The 19,888-nt window shown below is 45.4% G+C and overlaps 1 protein-coding gene across 10 annotated transcripts in view; it reads left to right on the top strand.

The window, feature by feature from the left end:
• Window positions 1-19,888, top strand: part of DGKD (diacylglycerol kinase delta) — a 112,328-nt gene that overhangs the window by 35,961 nt on the left and 56,479 nt on the right. The window lies entirely within an intron of this gene.

The following is a 19,888-nucleotide window of genomic DNA, read 5'->3' on the forward strand; positions in this document are numbered from 1 at the left end:
TTTTTTTTTTTTTTTTTTTTTTTTGGTATGCGGGCCTCCCTCTGTTGTGGCCTCTCCCGTTGCGGAGCACAGGCTCCGGACGCGCAGGCTCAGCGGCCATGGCTCACGGGCCCAGCCGCTCCGCGGCATGTGGGATCCTCCCAGACCGGGGCGCGAACCCGGTTCCCCTGCATCGGCAGGCGGACGCGCAACCACTGCGCCACCAGGGAAGCCCTGTCCTATTAGTTATTGAGTGAGATTTATTAAAGTCTCCTACTGTGATTGTGGACTTACCTGTTTTTTGTTTTCATTCTGTTAATTTTTGCTTTATATATTTGAAGACTTATTATTAAATGCATACAGATTTAGAATTATTTTATATTCTTACTAGATTGACCCTTTTATTATGAAATAACCTTTTATTTCTCTTAATGTTTTTTGCCTTAAAGTTTACTTTGATGTTACTGTAGCCACAGTAGCTTTATTTTGGTTAGTAATTGTATTGTAAGTAGTGGTATATAATTTTCCATCCTACTTTAAACCTTTTTGTTTATATTTAAGATGTGTCTCTTGTAAGCAGCATAAAGTTGTGTGGTTTTTTAAATTGTCTATTGGACTGTTTAATTGGATGGTGCCTTTAACTAGATTATGTTTAATCTATACTTGGTTTTAGATTCTCTTGTATTTGGGTACAAATCCAATACATTATTACTTGTTTTCTCTTTGTCTCACATTTTATATTTTTTCACATCTTTCTTTCTAAAATAGATGAATTATTTCATTTTCTCCTCTCTTTTAGCTTGTTTCATATACATTATTTTAGTGGATATTTTTTAGATTGCAAAATATACCCTTGACTTATTAACTTCTACTACAGATTAGCGCTTCCCAGACAATGCAGGGATCTTAGAGCATTTAAACTCTCTATACTCTTCATTGCTATTGAAATTTCAATTAATTTCTGCTACTTAAGAAGGAAACCTCTCAGAACTTCCCTGGTGGCGCAGTGGTTAAGAATCCGCCTGCCAATGCAGGGGACACAGGTTCGGTCCCTGGTCTGGGAAGATCCTACATGCCGTGGAGCAACTAAGCCTGTGCGCCACAACTACTGAGCCTGCACTCCAGAGTCCGTGAGCCACAACTACTGAGCCTGTGTGCCACAACTACTGAAGCCCGTGTGCCTGGAGCCCGTGCTCCGCAACAAGAGAAGCCACCGCAATGAGAAGCCCATGCCCCACGACGAAGAGTAGCCCCCGCTCACTGCAACTAGAGAAAGCCCGTGTGCAGCAACGAAGACCCAACGCAGCCAAAAATAAATAAATAAGATAAATAAATTTTTTTTAAAAAAGGAAACCTCTCTATAGTCACCTCTCGCCTTTGTGCTGGTTTGTTATTTACTTTAATTTTACGTATATTTGAAACCTCAGGACATTATTATACAGTCAACAGTCATTTAGATTTCTAGTGAGTATTTGCCTTTTCTGTTGCCCTTCATTTCTTACTGTATTTCTGTGATCTATGTGGGGTAATATTCTTTCTGTGAAAAATTCTCTTTAATTTCTTTAGTGTTGGTTTCTACTTTTGTTTTATTTCATCTTTTTGAAGGTTATTCTTGCTTGTTTTACAGTTCTAGCATGGCAGTCATTTTCTTTCAGCAATCTAAAAATGTCATTCCATTGTATTGTAGCTTCCATTATTTTTGTTAAAAGTAATTTGTCAGTCCTATTGTTGTTCCTTGGATGCCCCCGTCTGACTACTTTTAAGATTTTTCTTTTCCTTTGGCATTGTGCTGTTTTACTGTGATTTTTCCAGTCATGGTTCTTCGTGTTTATCTTGCTTAGTGTTCCCAGCACTTCCGAAATCTGCAGCTATATGTCCCTTCTCTTGTCAGTTTGGGGGAAGTCTTGGTTATTATCTCTTCAAGTATTGCTTCTACCAGTTAATTTACTTTGTTTTTATCTTGGCTTATTCTCGTTTGATAGAGAAAATATTTTTTAAATGCTTTCTGTTTAACATTGTCATTTTCCTGCCTCAGGGAAAGAGTGTCCTTTGAGCACCTGCATTTCCTCTTGGGTATCCAAATGTCTTCACTGACTTTGGACATCCCCCCTCCCTGATCTAGTCATCTCTGAGCTTTCTTTAGTGATTTTAGTTGTACTGAAGTCCTCCGATGGCTTCTTTTATAATCTTCCCACAGCAGCCTAAGCTATAGAGCTAGCTATAGCCTAGAGCTGTGGCCTATAGCTATAGCTATTCTTTTATAATCTTCCCACAGCAGCCCAGGAATTGTAGGGCCATCAGAGTTTAGTGCTTTTGTGTACTTATTCCTTCAAGTCAGTGTTCCATCACTTTAAACCTGTGTTCTATTTTGATAAGTATTTGATGAAATGTCATCACACTCCTTTAAAGTTATTTGAAGTTTCAGAATGCAGCAGAAACGAATGAAAGCAGTGGGGCACAGCGGAGCTCTGTTCTCACGCTGCCCCCACCCCCGCCCTCCCTCCCTCGAGAGTCGCTGCTCCGAGTCCACGCAGTTTTGTTTACTTTGTTCAATGCTGTAACGTGCTGCGTGAGAGCAAGGGTTTTTGCCTGTTGTGTTCACTGTTTTACCCAAGTGCCGGCATGCAGTAGGTGCTCATAACTCTATGTTGAAGAGTGACTTGATCCCCACGAGTTCCAGGGTGATTTTGGCCCTGTTCCTCTCACTGATCTCACTCGGTAGAGCACTTTCGGCGGGCAGGTGCTGGGTAGCAGTAAGGGGCTCCCGTCATGTAGTGCACATCCCGTGGGATGGCAGGTACTGAGCGGTTAGGAGCAGCAGGCCGAGACGGAGCCAGCCTGGCTGCAGTGGCGAGCGGGTGTCAGGGCCGGCCTCCCGTGGCGGGGACGTGGCCGAGAGAGACGTGCGGAAACCTGAGGCTGAGAGGGCCGTGGCAGCAGTGCCAGGTGTCTGGGGCTGAAGTGGCTCCTGTCAGAGGGAGTGGAGCATGTGAGGGTGGCGAGATGGGCGGAGGCCAGAGGTGAAGTGCTTTCCAGGCTGTGGGGAGTTTGGACCTTTTTGCCGTACGTATTGGGAAGATTTTTAAAGCCTGTGGGTTTTTGTTATGGCTGCTGCTGGAGAACCGATCTGCAGGGAAGAGGTGGCCAGAATGGGCATGAGGAGGTTGGACAGGCGGCCTTTTCTGTGGCAGGTGAGGGAGGTGGAGGGGGAACGGGGCCTTGCAGGCAGTTTGATTAAACACTGTTCTCTTTGTTAGCGGCGCTGCTCTTTGTCCTGCGTGATTCAGGAACAGTACTGAAGAAAAACGGGTATTGAGCAATCAACGAGAGATGCTTCTAGACGCTTCCTAGAAAGCAGCTCTGCACAAGGTATCACAGTCACATTGCACAGGGCGAGCCTCTGGCAGCTCTGTACTTTCTCCCTTTACCAGGGTGTGTTGCTGGCCGCTTCCATTTTTAGACATTTCACCCCAGACACTGGCTTCATGGTGGCTGGTGTCAGAGGCTCTGTCCCTTTTGAGGGGGGCAGAATCAGAGCCAAATTCAATTTAGTGAAGATTTTCTCAAAGAGTAGGATAAAGGGATGCGTCATCTGAGGTGGACGCTGGGGAGCAGGTTGAGTGCTGAGCCCTGGCCGTGTCCCCGCGAGGGCAAGGAGCCTGGAGCGTGCGGGGATCACAGACTCCCAGCCTGCGTTGCCTCTCGGAGAGGATGGTATGTTTCCCCAAGCCTCTCACCTCAGTCAGGGACGCCCCGGGCACCTGCGGCCATACCGGCACCACGTGCGGCTTGCTGGTTTGGCCGAGACAACACCCCTGAATCCTGGGGCTGGTGGGAGCTCACGGCCCCCCTGGGTGGGGCTCTGGGTCCCCATACGGTCAGAGTTGGGCAGGGACGGAGGCTGCCCTCAGGGGAGAGCCAGGCCCAGCGCTGTGGAGAAGGAAGCAAGGAGCCTGAGGGTTCCACCTGTGCGTTTGCTGTGACATGGTCAGTTACATTTTGCTTCATTTATGGGGGAAGTTACGTGCTATGTGGAATTTCCAAATTTCGGGTTTCCCAGAGGAGTCAGGGACTCTGTCTTTGAATGTTCAGCATCTGTGTTTCCTCACTCAGGTGTGTAAGAGCCTAGACAGCAGGGCTGGGTTATGGTTCTTTCTTTATCTCTGAAAGTGCCCGCACAGGGCCTTACACAGAAGCAGGGTGCACAGGCAAGGACTGGGAAGCCAGGACGTGAGTCCCAGCTTGGCCTCTCACCGGCTGAGTGACCTCGGGCAAATCGCACACGGCTCTGAGCCTCAGTTTCCTCGTCTGAGGAGTAGGGATAATCATAGTACCTGCTTGTGGGCTGTTGGAAGGGTTAAATGAACTAATGTAATGTAGGCGTGATGAAAGTGGTTGCTATTAATGACAATACGATTATAGGCACTTACTATAACAAGTGAGCATTCGATGAGTTAATGATGGAAGGCAATGGACCAAATTTATTTACTGTGTCATTGGTCTTAACTAGAAAATTTTCTTTGGTTTGGTATACTTGTGCTTCTTAAATGGATCGTCCTGCGATCACTCCAGATCTCACTGGCCTGGAGCAGTCTGTTTACTCCTACCTGGGCCACAGGAGCAGCTGCAGTGGAGTTGGACCTTGAAGAGGGAAGGCGAGTTTCACTGGGATATACCCGAATATAAAACCATTAAAAAGAGGCATCTTCTGTGCATTTTTTTTTTTGGCGGTACGCGGGCCTCTCACTGTTGTGGCCTCTCCCGTTGCGGAGCGCAGGCTCCGGACGCGCAGGCTCAGCGGCCGTGGCTCACGGGCCCAGCCGCTCCGCGGCACGTGGGATCCTCCCGGACCGGGGCGCGAACCCGTGTCCCCTGCAACGGCAGGTGGACTCTCAACCACTGCGCCACCAGGGAAACCCCTTCTGCCCATTTTTAAAAGCACTGTAAGTCCTCGAGTGTCTCCTTGTCTCTTATCTAATGCCATCCAGGGGATCTGGCGCTCCCCGACCCTCCCAGCCTCTCCCCGACCCTCCCAGCCTCTCCCCGACACGGACCTGCTCCAGTCCAGCCTGCTCTTTTTGCAGGGAAGGAATGCCCTGTGCACGGTCGCCTGCCGGCCGTGGTCTCTACGGGGCCCGTCGATCTGAGGCCCTCTCCCCATCAACCCGGTCCATTCCTCAAAGGTAGGGCGAAAACACCCTGTTCCCTAAGACCTTCCTGTTCATGCCGTGTCAGAAGGGGACGAACGCTCTGCTGCCTTCCCCCTCAGGGCGGTGGCTCCCAGCCGTGGCTATGCCTGATCACCCTTTAGAGCTTAAAGAAAGGGCTCCTGGCACCATCCCCAGAGATTCTGCTGCTGATTCACAAATGGGTGATTTTTCAAGGCTCTCCTCGATTTTGAGGTGCAGCCACATTTGGGACCCACACTCCTGCAATGCTAAGTGCAGCCTCCTTAGTAATCTGGGCACGTGGTCACACCTTCTGCGTCTTGACTTGAGGTCAGGGGTTCTCTTTCACATCTTGCCGTCCCGGTGCAAGGCACGTGCCAGCTGTGCGAGGGAGCCGGAGCCAGGAAGGTGGTTCTGTTGCCACTTTCTGTTCAGAGAATTGTTGCTCCTTTGTGAAGCCCAGTGGAACAGACGTGCGTTATTGCAGATGGTCCTGTGGGCCGGGCCCCTTTTGGCTGCCGGGAGTGAGCAGGACCTCGGCGCTCCCCGGAGCTGCGCACCCCTGGATGCTCGTGAGTGGCTTCGGGAGGGGCTGGCTTCTTTGCTCTGTGTGCAGTTCCAGGTTTGACAACTCGAAAGCTTCTTGCTTACCGCTGGAGAATACGGGAATAATTTGACAAGTAAGACTTTACCCTGGCAACCTTATTTCTGAAATCATATAGAGATCAGTTGGAAAAGATGCATGTTTTAGAAAGACTCGTCTTCCCTTCTTTCAAAGGGAAAGAAGTCCCTGCTGTGGCAAGCTCCGTTAGGTGTCCAGGGGTGGACGGAGGTGGAGGATGCGTTCCCTGTGCCTAGAGACTTCTTACGGGCTGTTAGACGTGAACAGAAATCATGCTTGGACCCTGTGACAGGTGTAATGCAGAGGAAGGTGCAAAAGGCCGTGAGAGAGAGGGGAAAGAAGTGTCTCTGTCGGCCTGGGGAGTGGAAGCTTCTGCTGAGAACGGGCTGTGTGAGCGGGACCTGGGGGACGGGCCTCTTGCAGAGACGGCATGGGCGAGCCCGCAGGTCAGATGCGTTCCAGGAATAGCACCCAGGAGCTCCCATTCACTGACAGACCAACAGACCGACAGTGTGCAGACAGCTTATTAACGTAGTTCTTAAAGTGTTTGAATCGTGATAATGATTTTAAAGGAAATTTAAAGTGGAAAAAACAAAGATCCTGCAGTAGCTCAGCAGCTGTTTTCTTTTTTCATGTTCCCTTCAGACTTTTTCATAGGCAAACATTAGGTTTTGCATATGTTTTATGTACATCAACATATGTATAGTTTTACATTTTGGCTTTATTTATTATTTCATCCTATAAATGTTCCCACATTGTGAGCCTCTGTAATGACCACCTCTCTAGTTGTGGGTATATTTCATCATGTAGATGAGTCATAGCTGATGAACTGCAGGAGTGAATGAAGTTTAACTGAACTTCATTCACTCCTGCAGTATTAGGGACTTAGAATGTTTTCAGTTTTTCCTGTTGCAGATAACGCTAGCACAAGCGTCTTAGATCACAGGAGGGACATTTGGGAAAATGAGTGTGGTCTCTCCCTGCAGAGTAGCCCCTGTGCTGGGTTCCTTTGCTCAGGAGAGGGTGCAGGTCTGCCTGAGGGCGGCCTTTGCTCGGTCGCGGGGCCTTTCTCGCCTCTGTCGCCTGACTTGAGGTTGAGAAGATAAAACTTCCTTCCGCTCTGCGTGGCTCTGGTCTGGTTCTGGTTTACAGCTTCATTTCTGAGCGTGAGGACGTCTGTATTTCAGCTCCTGCTTACTTCATATTATTTTAGATGGGTCACAACTGGCACTTTAACGTATCCTGTACCCCCAGAATCTCTGGTGAGTGTGTCATGTGCCTGTAGTAAAGGAAAGGAGGAGGCTGGGCTGGGTTTCATGATGAGGAAGTGGACAGACAGCTCAAGGGACCCTGGTGTCAGTGACCGAGCTGGTGGAGGAAGAAACGTGAGCAGAAAGTTGGGAACATCTGCTCTGCAGGCAGCGCAGCCTGGAGAAGGGCAGTGGAGAAGTTGAGAACACGCTGGCGTGAGGGGTGAGCGGTGGTTGGGAGGGGGTGGAAGGAGCTTGGGCAGAGAGGGCAGAAAGCAAGAAGCGAACGCTTAGTGGCGTGATATACGAATAGAATGAAGGCAAGGACAGGCCCTCGGTTTATTCTTAAATTTCAGGAAAATGGATCGGCCATTTTCAATGGGGATTGAAAAGAGAGAGAGTTTTCAGTATACACTGAATGAGAATTAAATGTAGGATATACGTGTTTAGAGAGCTGTTTCTGCATAATGCCGTATACAGCATTGCATACCTGAAAGGGAGTTTACATTTAATTTTTAGTATTTAATGTTTAGAAGATCATAAAGGTGTGTATATGAGAAATAGGTTTGGCTGCTAAATTAGTTTCCTGGGGCTGCCATGACAAATTACCATATGGCTTAGAACAACAGAAATGTATTCTCTCACATTTCTGGAGGCCAGAAGTCTGAAATCAAGGTGTTGGCAGGCCTGCGCTCCCAACCGAGGTCTTAGGGGAGATTCCATTCCATGTCTCTTCCAGCTTCTGGTGGCTCCAGGCACTCCTTGGCTTGTGGCTGCATCACCCCCATCTCTGCCTCCATCTCTGCAGGACTTTCTCCTCCTTCCCCTGTGTCCTTTCTTCTGTCTCTTATAAGGACACTTGCCATTGGATTTAGGGCCACCCAGATAATCCAGGATGATTGCATCCAAAGATCCTTAATTATGTTTACAAAGACTTTTTCCAAATAAGCTCATATTCACAGGTTCTGGGGATTAGAACACGGGTAAATTTTTTTGGAGGCCATCTTTCAACCCGCTACATCTGCTTGTAAAAAATAGTTGTCAAAATAAAAATGGTGTGAACATGTAAAGTTTTATTTTTCTATACAGAAGTAGGCAGTCCTTGATAAGTATGGCAGTTCTACAGGGTCATCTGGGTCCCTCCAGAATTTGATTCTCCTGGTCCAAGATGACTGCTAGAGTGCCAGTCACCCCCTTATCTCCTTTTGGGAGGTGGGGGAGAGGGAGGAGAAAAGAAAGGGTGTTGCCTGGCAGAGGTTTTTTTACCTAGGTTCATGGACCTTCCTCCCCACAAGGGGTCAGTGGGTTTGACTATATTTTATTAAAACTGATTTTCATTGCAATGGTGTTTCATTTTCTGCATTTAGAGACATTCTGAGAGGGTCCATAGGCTTCACCAGACTGCCAAAAGGGGTCCATGGCACAAAAAAGACATTCCAAGTTTCAGTATAATTTCAGTAGAAATTGAATGAGAATTACATTTAGGATATACATGTTTAGAGGGCTGCTTTTCTGCAGAATTCCATATTGAAATTTTGTGTGATTTCCTCAAAATATGACTTAGCACTTCTGTTAGTCAAATGACTAGAGCGTATGGCCATTGGCGTAGGGATCTAGAAGGCTTCGCTCATAGCATCATCCTGATGGTTGCCCTGAAATGACCATGTCAGAATAACCATGCCATACATAGAGAGGAGTGATTTTTCATGTCTGTATTTATTACTTCCTTTCCTCCCAGTCCTATTGTTGAAATGTTTTATGGTATCCAGAAGTTTTGTGAGGTATATTATAAAGGTGGTCTTCTTTTTTTAGCTGTATGACTTAGGGCAAGATACTTCGTCTAAGACTCATTTTTCTCGTCTGTGAAACGGGGATAATACTACGCTCCATCTCATTGGTCATTGGGTTGGCAAAAAAGTGCCCTCTGAATGTTTCCTAGTTTTTATCTCCACTACCAGTTATCACTACTAGTAGGAAAGTAATAGGGGTCAACTTGCTAACACTTAGCAGTTATTCTGATTTGTAGAAATTCCAAAGGATTTCAGATGAGATTAATTTTCTTGGCAGTGTTAAAAATAGCATCTGCAACTGAAGAGTAGGTATCAGGAAAGAATTATTATCCCTAAGAGTTATCAGGCAAATAACTAATAAAAACAGGAAAAATAAAATATAAAGGAAACACAAATGTAATTAAAAAAATAAAGTATCATTTAATTTGCTTATTTTAAATCACATTTGGTTTTCCCTTATATTTTATTTTTCCTGTTTCTATTAGTTATAGCCTGATAACTCTAAATAAAAAAGAAGCTACAATATATGATGGATTTATGTAGTATTTTTAGTTGTTTTAAATCTTATCTATTTGGCATTCAAGTTTGTTGAATGAATGAGGGTCCCTTTGTAGGCCTGCATGAGGTGAAACCATGGACCTGAGTTTCTCAGCTGTTTCCAGCAGATGTCAGCCTGTGGGGTGGTCAGGCGCCGCTCCTTTGGTGAGCCATGACCTTTATCCAGATTTCAACATCAGTTTTCCTTTTCAGCTTGTTTGGAGCTCAGATATTTCCTGGGCAAAACCCCTACACCAGTCACTTTGGCTCAGAGAGAGGAAAAGCTATATATATAATTGGCAAATTTCCTTGCATGGAAAAAAACTCTTCCCAATTTCTGTGACTGCCGGCCTGGATCTGGGATGGGGAGGGTTGTACTTGTGGGTTGAGGCTGTCCCGTAAGTCCTCGTATAGAAGCTGTGCCAGACGGGAAGCCCCATGTTAGGACAGCGGCTCCTGCCACCCGAGCGCACCGCCTGGTCCCTCCCCAAGCGCAGAGCTCCGGGAGAGCCTGACCTCACGTCCTGGCTGTGTCAGCCGTCAGCTGTGGGATCTTAGCTTCTTATACCTGTAGCTTCATTCTCCTATTGGAAAAGTCGGGGCAGTCGCACCTGGGGAAGGGCGGGGCAAGCACCTGGCACGTAGTAGGTGCTTAGTGAATTAAATGCTCTGATTGTTAAAACACGCCTTGGACAGTGGAGCAGGACTAGGAGAGCCGCTGCAGGAGGAGGTTAATCCAGTGAATTCCATGCTTTATAATCCACTCTGTGTTCTCGGTTTCAAGAAGCGGGAAGAAGCAGGCTTTGAGCCAAATTGGTGGCTGTGTGTTTGCTAAGTGTGGGGTTTTGCTGAAGGCAGCACCTGCTCTGTGACACAGATGGTCCAAAGAGCCGCGTACTCCACGTGAGGGCTTACATTTGGTTCTTACAGTCGTTCCAGGCAGGCAGAGAGAGGAAACACTGTCTTCTGGCAGCCTGGCTGGCGAGCGGTGGAACTAGTTGTGGTGTCTGTTAAGTATATTTAGAATTGGGGTGCGGGAGGACGCTGTTACTTGTCAGGGCTGTGTGTTATTTTTGAGTAGGGGGTTGCGTTTACGAACTCGAAGCCATTTTCACAATACTGTTGGGGTGTGTGTGTTTATGTGTTGTGTATGCATGTGTATATATGTGTGTTAATTGTTAACACTTCTGATTGTCTTTGTTTACAGGTGATAGAGGAAACATAAAAGGACAGTTGAGAGACTGTAGTTTGACTATAGTAGTTTTGTAAAGTTCTTTGAGAGAAGAAACAGTGGAGAAGATACATAGATTTGATTCAGTTTTTCTTGGGGTGTCCAGGAAATGAATAATTTTAGCCATTCTTTACCCAGTGTTCTTTGGTAAATGTTCAGATAAATGTCGAGCTTTCATAAATACTTGGTAAATGTCCAAGGATATGATTGAGCCGTGTCCTCTGTCTGGTTTTTTCCTTGAAAGTTAGGAAAATGGTGTCACTCTGTAGGGGATTATGTTTTTAAAAAAATCCTGCTTTTCTGTTCCAGAATAATCTGGTGTTTCAGAGTGCATAGAGTGGTGGGATCTTTTTATTTTCTTGAAACAACTTGTTATCAAATTAAGATAATTCCCTGCTTGCCGGTGGGGAGACTGTGCTGTTTTTTGACTCAATAATCCCTCCTCCTCCACAGCTGAAGCACTTGGTTTGAAATGTAGACTCAAAAAGAAACATGTGATCCCGAGCTGTTGTACTAGTTCTTACAGGATGTTTAGCTAAACCTCAAGACTCAGCCAGGTGCAGAGGTGCTCAGGTAAGGCCGGGAGCTCCCCTGCGCCCAGCCGCTCTGGGTGCACCCAGGCTCACCTCCATCCAGAAAAGCTGGTTAGTGTCAGGGCACTGTCTTCTCTGTTTCCTAATTGTTCTCAGTCTGCAAAGGTCTAGTGATGGTGAATCAGAGTAATTAGACATTTGGAAAATAGGAGTGGGGGTGGCTCCCCCCTTATCCTTGGAGGGGCTGAAGGGACACTGACCTTGAGGCAGGAGCCCTGGCGTCTGTCCTGTCCCTGACAGTGAAAACCAGGGCTGCTTCCTTGACCTGGGAAATAAGGGTCCAGGATAGCTGACCCTTAAGGCTGTTGCCAGCTTGGCTCTCTGTCTTCTGAGGAATGAACTTTATGGTTTGCTGTATGCAAGAGGTATCTAATCACACCAAGGAACAGATTAGGTATTTGTTGTTCCCAAAGCAGTAAGTGCTGGCTTTCCCGGGCATTGCAAGTTTCACACCCTGTTGTAGATGAGTTAACACTTGTCAATTATTTTTAGCCCCCACTTGCAGAAATTTCCTGGCCTGGATGATAAACTGTATGGTCATCTAGTCATTTAGAGAAAGGTTCAACCCTGTAATTTAAAGAATATTCTAGCGCACTAAGATATATTAACATTAAAAATATTTTTATAGCTTACTTGAGGCCTTATTGCTGTACAATGAACTGCACTGTTACAGCTTTATGAGCTTCTCTCTCTCTCACACACACACACACACACACGCACGTACACACACACACACACACACACACACACACACCTGTTGAAACTGTCACCGCAGTCAGGATAACAAACATTTCCATCTCCCTGAAAATTTCCTTGTAATCCATTCTCTCTCCGTATCCCTCCTCAGGCAAACAAGGATCTCTTTTCTGTCTTTGTAGATTAGTCTGCAGTTTTTAGAATTCTGTATAAAGTGAATAATGGTAGTGTGTCCTTTTTCTTTCTTTTTTTTTTTTTTATGTCTGGCTTCTTTGGCTTAGCATAATGATTTTGAAGTTTTCCATTTTGGGTGTATCAGTAATTTGTTTTTTTCCCCCAATTTGTTGATCCATTTACCTGTGGTGGCCATTCAAGCAGTTCCCAGTTTGGAGCTAATGCAGACACAGCTGCCGTGAACATTTGTATACAAGTCTTTGTGTGGACATATGTTTTCATTTCCCTTGGGTAAAAACTTAGCAGAATTGCTGGGTCACATAGTAGGTGTTATGTTTAACTTTTCAAGAAACTGCTCAGCTGTTTTGCAGAGTGCTTGGAAGTTTACATTCTCACCAGTAGTACATGAGATTTCCAGTTTTCCACATCCTCACCAGCACTTGGTGTGGTCAGTCTTTTTATTTTATCTTTTTATTTTACATGTCCTAATAGATATATAGTAGTGTCTCATTGTGGTTTTAATTTCCATTCCCCGATGACAAATGATGTGTATTGACTTGTTTGTCTTACTATTGAGTTGTAAGAGCTCTTTATATATTCTGGATATTGGTCTGTGATATATGTGTTGTGAATGTTTTTCCTGGTCTGGCTTGCCTTTTTCTTAATGGCATTTGTAGAAGAATGGAGTCTTTGGTGAAATTGAGTTTATCAATTTTTTTTCTTTATGGTTCATGCTTGTGTTCTATCCAAGAAACCCTTTCTACCTCAGCATTGAAAAGATTTTTTCTTCTAGAAGTTTTGCAGTTTTAGGTTTTACAGTTAGGATTATGGTTAAATTTTATGTATAATGTGAGGTAAGTGTTGATGTTCATTTTTTTTTCCCCATATGGATGTTCAGTTGTTCCAGCAGCATTTGTTGAAGAGACTTTCCTTTCCACATTGAATTACTTTGACACCTTTGTCACCAGTCAGTTGACCATATATTTGTAAATCTATCTCCAGGCTTTCTATTCTGTTCCATTGATCTATGTCTGCCCCTATCCTAACTTCACACTTTGTTGATTACTGTTACTTTATAGTAAGTGTTGAAATCAGACAGGGCAAGCCCTCTTAACTCTGTTTTTCTTTCTCAAAATTGCTTTGGTTATTCAAAACCCTTTGCATTTTTATGTAAATAAAAATTAACTGGTCAGTTTCTATTTAAAAAGGGCCTGCTGGAATCTTGACTGAGGTTGCATTGAATCTATAAATCAGTTTGGAGAGAATTGATGTGTTAATAACATTGGGTTTTCCCATGAACATGATATATCTCTGTATTTATTTAGGTCTTCTTTAATTTCTCCCAGCAAAGTTTTGTAGTTTTCAGTAGTAGTTTTGTAGTTTTCAGATATCTTTAATGTCTTTTCTTAGATTAATTTCTGTGTAGTTTGTCTTTTGTGCCTATTAAATAAATGAAATAGAAATATTTTCCAATTGTTTGCTGCAAACAATGGCTTTTGTGGTCTTGGAAAATAACTTGATAGTTCTAGTAGTTGTTGTAGATTCCTCAGAAATTTCTATGTAAACAGCCATATCATCTGCAAAGTAGGGACAGCTTTATGTCTTTCTGACCCAAATGCCTTATATTTCTTTTTCTTGTCTCATTGCAAAAGCTTGGACTGCCAGTGCAGTGTTGAATAGGAGGAGTGAAAGCAGAAATCCTTTCATTTCTTTGAGTCTTAACAGGAAACAGTTAAGCTCTTCACTGTTAAGTATGATGTTAGCTGTAGGCTTTTTGTACGTAGCCTCTATCAGTTTGACGATTCTCCTGTTTGTTGAGAATACTTATTATGAATGGGTGTTGAATTTCATCAGATGCTTTTTTGGTATCTGTTGAAGTGATCATATGGATTTTCTCCTTTATTTTGTTAAAAGGAGAAATGAAATTGATTTTCCAGTGTTAAACCAACCTCTCATTCCTGGGACAAACCCTATTTCCTCATGATGTATTATCCTTTTACTTATTATTGGATTCAGTTTGCTGTTATTTTGTTAGGGGTTTTTGCACCTCTATCCATGAGGGATACTGATCTGTAATCTTTGTTTTTGTCAGGTTTTGGCACTTAGAGTAAGCTGGCTTTATAATACATGTAAGCTAGCATTATAAAACAAGGAGGTTCATTGTTCCTCCCTCTATTTGCTGATACAGTTTGGTGTTACTTCTTTCTTAAATTTTTGCTAAACTGACCAGTGAAACTAGGTGTGGATCTTTCTATTTGGGAAGGTTTTCGATAATACCTTTTGAAATTTTTGATAATAAATTAAAATTTTAAATGAATATAGGCTCCTCAGGTTTTTTGTTTCTTGTCTGCATTGACATTTTACACACTCCTTTTCCCCTCCAGTTTCTCTCTGTTGGAGGGAGAGGTGTCAACTTCTCTAGAGAAGGGATGTCCTGGCTTGCTGACTCTCTCTCCATCCTAGCACCCTGAGACATGCTGGCACAAAGTAGGCGTTCTAGAACTATTTGTTGGGTTGATTGGTTTGTTGTTGCTGTGTCTCCATCCCTCTGCATCTCTGCAAAACTTCTCTCTCCTCCATCCACATGGGACTGTGTCATAGCTGTGTCATGACAAGGGGAGGTGGCTCCTGAGTCAGGCCAGCTGGCCTTGGCTGACCGCATGCCTTGCCCTTCCACTGCAGCTGTCCAGATACATGGCGATGTGTCCACAGCTCTGGTAGACAGACCCTCTGAGTCAGGGCTTGCCGAGGGAAGAAATATCTTCAACCTTTTTCTGTCTTGGTTTTTTTTTTTTTTAAATGTTAAATCCTGTGGTTGGAATTACTTCTTTTCTGAAATATACTTGAAATACCAGAGGAATATAGGAAGCTTGGTCAGAGGAAAGGGGTAAACTGTCTAAAGTTGAGGGGGAGTGGTTATAGGTGAAGGGGGATTATTCTGAAAGTCACCTTGCCTGTGACCTACCTGCCCGACTGGGATGGGTCTGAGATGCCCTTTCCTGGACTGCTTACTAGTGACAGCCCCTGGACTGAGTACATTAGTCAGGGAGTGAGAGAGAGCAGGTGCTCTGGACCGGGCATCTCTGAGAGGACATGAGCGCTGTGGCTATACACTCCCTTCAGGTCCTTGGCATCTAGAAGGGGTCTAGTCTCACTCCCCCGTTTGCATCTTAGGGTCTGGGTCTCTGTGCGCCTACAGTGCAGCTACAGAGGTTGGGTGTGGGAACCAGGGCTCCCTTGGCAGAACTGGGAACTGAGAACAAGGGCTGTGCTTCTCAGGGTCCTGTCACTGTCCTGGGTCTAGATTTGAAGCACACAGCCTGCCGTGTTAGTTAGAGTGCCGCGTCCACGTGCCAGCCTGCACAGCTCCCCTAAGCCCCAAGGTCGGTGGGCACTTCATCCCTGCAGGAGGGAGCTCCACAGGCCACGATGTGCCCTGCACACGTGTTGGCCATCTTCTTCTGGTCCTGGCTCTGCCTCCTACAAGCTGTGTGGCCTTGGGGAGCTACCTTCCCTCTCTGGGCATCCATCCCCTAGTGTGTGACATGGGGTTAGAACAGATGCTTGTCCAGTCACGGGCACTTGTGCAAGTCTGTGACCTCGCCTTCCGGCTGGACCCACGCAGGACCATGTGATGACTGAGAGCTGTGCGCGAAGCAGCTCAGGTCCAGCCGTCCTCACTTCATCTCCTCCTCCAGCTTTGCTTCACACCATCAAATTGGAAACCTTCACGTTGCGGTGTTTACTTTTTTAATGCAGTGGTATCGTGTCTGAAGACATTTTCCTTAGAATCAGTTCCGAGAGGAGGACTTACCACCCCTTTCATTGCCTGGGGGTGGTGGTGGCGAGGCCATCTCACTGCCAGGGTCCCCACCCAAGGGGACTGGGGAGGGGCTGAAAGGACCCACACCTCGGGTTCTTCTCCTGCTGGCCTAGTCCTTTGCTGGGAGCAAAACTTGAGAGCATCCTCACGTACGTAGCAGTGTGACCTCAGCGTGAGATGTGGTCATTTTCCCAGACCTTTTATCTCCCAGACTGAGTCACAGTAAGGTCAGAGAACCTGGGGATCCTCAACCCACTGGGTAAACTACATTGAAATAGTCCACATAAAATGGGGGAGGGGGTGTTAGGGGAGATTTGCGGAAGTGTATATTGTTGTGGTAGTTTTCACTTTGTAAGGTTTTTCATCCTACACTGCTTAGTAAGTGTCAGCATGTATACACAGTTTTCAGAGGTGACCCTTCATGTTAAGGGCAAGTGTTCCATTCCTTCATTATTTATTGAGTGCGTACTGTCTGCCAGGCACTCAGGGGTTCCTCTGGGAACAGAGCAGAGACCCCCTCCTTAGAGGAACCAGAGTCAGAAAAGGGACAAGGTGCAAATTCCATCTATTATGCAGCAAATTGCATTTGACACCTTCACATCAAAATCTTTATTGTATTTTATTTTATTTTTTACCAGTTTTGAATTGAAGTGTAGTTGATTTACAGTGTTGTGTTAGTTTCAGGTGTACAGCAAAGTGATTCAGTTATACATGTCTACATATATCCACTCTTTTTCAGATTCTTTTCCATTGTAGGTTGTTACAAGATACTGAATATAGTCCCCTGTGCTATACAGTAGGTCCTTGTTATTTATCTCTCTTACATATAGCGAATTCTCTTTATGTTCCTCCTAAGATGTATGGAATGACGTATATCAGAGGTCAGCAGCAAAGTTCTCTAAAGGGCCAGGCATTTCAGGCCTTGGCGGCTGTTGGGTCTCTGTGGCTGTCTGTAAATGAACAGGTGTGGCTGTGTTCTAATAAAGCTTTATTTCAAGAACAGGTGGCAGGCGGAAGTTTGCCCAGCCCTGATGGAAGTCGTCAGATTTGATTTGTGGTGTTCCTATTTCAGCCTTACTGTTACTCTGTTAAATCAGGCTCCTTTGGTGCTGCTGCCATTTGAGTGGACAGTTTTCAGTTCTCAAGTAACGAAGTAAATCAAGTTCTTTACCTGGAGCGTGAAGAAGGCTCAGTCTCTGTGCCACGGTTTTCTTCTCTGTGTGATGATGGAGACGGTGTCTTAATTCAGTTTAGGTCTGGGGTGTTTAACAGAAAACCCAGGTGACAGTGGTTTAAGTAAGGCAGAGGTTTGTTTTTTTCTCCTTGAAAAGACTAGGGCCCAGCAGGCTTAGCCAGTCTGGAGCCCCACAGTCGGTAGGGTCTCAGGGCCCCTCCCGGGGGCCAAATGCCAGGAGCAGGGGCCGCAGGGAGTGGGTGGGCAGAGGCTGCCACTGTGTCATCCTCTCAAAGAGCTTTCCTGGGAGGTCCCCCCACCGGCCCCGGCACGTCAGCTTGTGTACCTCTTTTGCGTCCCTAGGTCAGGGGCGGTGGAGCGTGCTCTGTGAGCTAGGCCGAGCTAGGGGCCATCGGGAACACCAAGGTCAGTTTGTGAGGAAGAAGGGAAAATGCTAGTTGTGTAGGCAACGAGTAGTTTTTGTCCCAGATGTTGTTTTTGTAGGAAAAAAAGAAACATAGATAATTTAAAAATACCCCTTACTGTGGACATTTTGGAAGATACAGAAAACCAGAAGGAAAAGAAAAAAACCTGAGGTGTCAACTTCCAGTTTTCCAGCCTATGTGTGTCCCTTCCTTTAAATATATATTTTTAAACACAGAAGTGTAATATAAATATGCCCTTTAATAAATTCCTTGTAAACCTTGTTTTTTCTTCGGTGTTTTGTTTGTTTCTGGCGGCAAGGCATGCTGCCTGGTAGCTAGTCCGTGGTTAACTTAACAGACAGCCTGAGATCAGCTTATCAGTCAAGATGTGCACAAGGCTTTGTCCCAGGGACAGACCCCTGGCGAGTCAGCAGATGCAGGTGTTCTTACCTCAGGCCACTTTGCTCTTGGAAGTCTGGCTGCCTAATCAGCTTGACCTTCAGTGATCAGAAAAGTGCATGGCAGGCAGACCTTGGACTATAGAGGTTGCTTATGTGTCTCCTCCCCTCCCCTCCCCCCCCTTCCCTTGATAGTTGCTAACTGTAAGGTTACTGTGGATACACCTGGGTATATGCAGATTTACCATCAAATAATCCCAGAGGAAAACAGATGAATTGTGATAGCATGGTGGCCTCCAGATTAGATTGCCAAGGCACCCCCATTCCACTCCCTCCGTCCTCACGTCCCTTCAGGACCCACTGCCAGGGTACTTTGGTTTAGAGTTTCATTATCACTGGGATAATAATAATTCTAGGTGTTTGAGCTAATCGTTCCTTTTGTGCAGTAGCCAAGAGGGAGATGCAATTAAAGTCCCTTCTGCTGTGGTGTGTTTCCGTGACAAAAAGTGTACTGACCCAGCCAGGGAGGAGCACAGCCCTGCCCTCGAGGCCTGCAGGCTCTGCCTGCAACTTGCTTATTGAATCTTGCTCTCTGTGCGCTTTGCCTGTCTCTGATCTGTAACTCAGCTGCGGCAGCTGCCGTCCATGAAGCTCCTTCATTTTTTTCAAAGGTAAAGTTCTAAATTTACTGTAGTATTTCCTTATGTACTTTAAAGTTTGTACAGTGCTAGTGTTTTTGTTAAGATTCTTGTTCTGTTAATGCTTGGCTGTAGCATTGCCTAGGTTTTGAGTGGTCTGTCTGCTCCAGCTCGTCCTTTCCCGCGAGACTTAACATTTTTATTGTGCACTTTTGTAGAATGTGAGGATTTTCAGCAACTCAAATTTTACATTATAGCAAAAACACCTGTAATGTTTTACCAGTGCTCAGATTGTTCTTTTATTCGGTTTTTTATACAAATAGCCCGTTCCTTAGAAATAATTAAGCACACATAACCAAAATGAACAATAAACACTCAGTAGTCTTATCACTGAGATCATAGATGCAAACACTATTATAGAGCCCTGTGGTTCTCAAACATGGGCGGGTTTAAGGAGTTGGGGAGGTGAGATTCGCCCACAGAAGGACATTTGGCAGTTGGAGACATTGTGGCGTGTGACACCTAGGTGAGGGGGTTGTTGAGGGCATGCTACTGGCATGTTCAAGGATGCTGTTCAGCATCCTCCAGCGCTGTGGGGGACAGTCCCTGCAACAAAGAATTATTGGGCCCAGAGGGTCAGTAGTGCTCGGGTTCAGAGACCCTGATATAGATATAGATTTAGGCATTTTCCTGTGAATATCAGTACATACACTTCAGTTTTTACAAAAAATCGGACCAATTATGCGTACTAATTTGTAGCCTGCTTTTAAAATTTATTATCTTATGAACATCTCTGTACATAAATATGCACTGTCATCGATCACCCTTTTTAAAATTGGCTAAATGGTATCGCATCGTATGAAACGTCATTATTTATGTATGTCACCGCTCCCCAGTTTTTTGAGGTTTAGGCTATTTCTAGCGTTTTGCCATTGGAAGCCTGTTAGATTTTGTTTGTTTGTATTTTGCCTTCTGCTTGCCGTCTCCTGTTTCCCGCCTCTGGGGCACCACCCCCATACCTGGGTGCCCTTTGTGGGCAATGGTACCCCTCCCCCCAGGGCCTCTCTGCCTCTGCCACCCTGCTCAGGGCTGCCTCTCATCTCCAAGGTTTCCCTCACACTGAACACATTTCAAAGCTAACGAAGCACCATTGAAATATTGAATAGATGAGTAACTTGAAATACTTTCGTCCCATTTCAGTTGTAGGCATAACTTTTACTTTTTGCTTCATCTTACTTTTTGTTCCTTTTGAAAAATCTGTCTTCTGATAAGTTACATGTGAGTTTGACCTGTGGCCTAGTTGGCTTTGCTCCCTGCCTGGGCGTCCTGCAGTCCCTGTGGCCAGTGTCCTCAGGAGGGCTGGGAGGTGGGCAGGGAAGAGGGTGCTTGG

Source organism: Physeter macrocephalus, chromosome 2 (genome assembly GCF_002837175.3).
Source record: "Physeter macrocephalus isolate SW-GA chromosome 2, ASM283717v5, whole genome shotgun sequence".
In the NCBI taxonomy this organism is placed as follows: domain Eukaryota; kingdom Metazoa; phylum Chordata; class Mammalia; order Artiodactyla; family Physeteridae; genus Physeter; species Physeter macrocephalus.